A 1,159-nucleotide genomic window follows, 5' to 3' on the forward strand; every position below is an offset into this window, starting at 1 on the left:
TATTCATAACTTTTCGCTCGGACCTCCGTTTTCTATGAGGTTTTCGCCTACACGCTCATAAAAATATAATCTATAACATCCAACAACAATATTCCAGAAAAGATCTCCCAAGAAAATCCGGTTTACGTATCTTTTCGACGTAAAATTTTTCCAAATCCTCTAATATATTCTTAAAAAATAAAATTCTAAAACTTCAGACCCAAACTCCCACTAAATCATAAGTTCTCTTTAACCCAATAATTAAATATACCAAACAAATAATTGGGCATATTAGAAATTGGATGTTACACTCAAGGCTAAAGGTACATGATCATTTCCTCTTGCTTAACTTTTTACAAAAGGCATACATCTCTTGGGCTGAACTAGAGCTGAGGAGTACTATGCGAATTTACATCAGAAAAATTAGGGTTATATGATCTATAAGTTTCCTTAGATATAAAACTACCAAGGATCAATGCTAATAACCCTTTGAATTAAACCTTTGAGAACAAGATTCTCTTGGGTAAATTTGTACATGTGTAGCAGTCCAAGTACTACTTCTGAACTTCTATAGAGAAGTATGTGCTCAAAGTTACAAGGCTTCCTTTGTTTACAACTGAAGTACTCAGACACTTTCTTGAAGAGATAGAGAAAGCCACTTCTGTGTAAGAAGAAGTAAGAGAAAAGTTGTTGGTCCCGTAAGGGTCTACAATAATAGAAACGGTTTGCAGAAGGGGGGATGAATACAAACACAGTATTTTCAAATTTAAAATATATATTGATAGAAAAGATCAATACAAATTTTACAAGACTGTTTGCAGAAAGATAAGGTAATGAAAACCTATCTAAACAATCTTTGGTTACACACAGAGCTTTAGCAAATACAAGAAAAGAGAATGTTAAAAGAAAGATCTTTTACTTAAGCTAGAAGATGCTTGAAGTAAGAATAAGGTTAGAGAGAGATGCTTGCTCTCTGCATGGAGAAGAAACACTTCTATTTATACCCAGTGCATTAAATTATCATTTAATACAATATGGTAGGTTTAGAATGCGTGTCAAACCTTAAGAGGAAGGCTTGTCCTTTGCTATAGTGAATAGTACAAAAGCACTATTTCTGAGCAGACATCCTTGCCTAAAGTTGGTGGACAAGTAGTCGACTAATCGGCTCTGTACCGTACTA

This window comes from Cynara cardunculus, assembly GCF_001531365.2.
Source record: "Cynara cardunculus var. scolymus isolate 2C chromosome LG 17, CcrdV1, whole genome shotgun sequence".
Taxonomy (NCBI): Eukaryota; Viridiplantae; Streptophyta; class Magnoliopsida; order Asterales; family Asteraceae; genus Cynara; species Cynara cardunculus.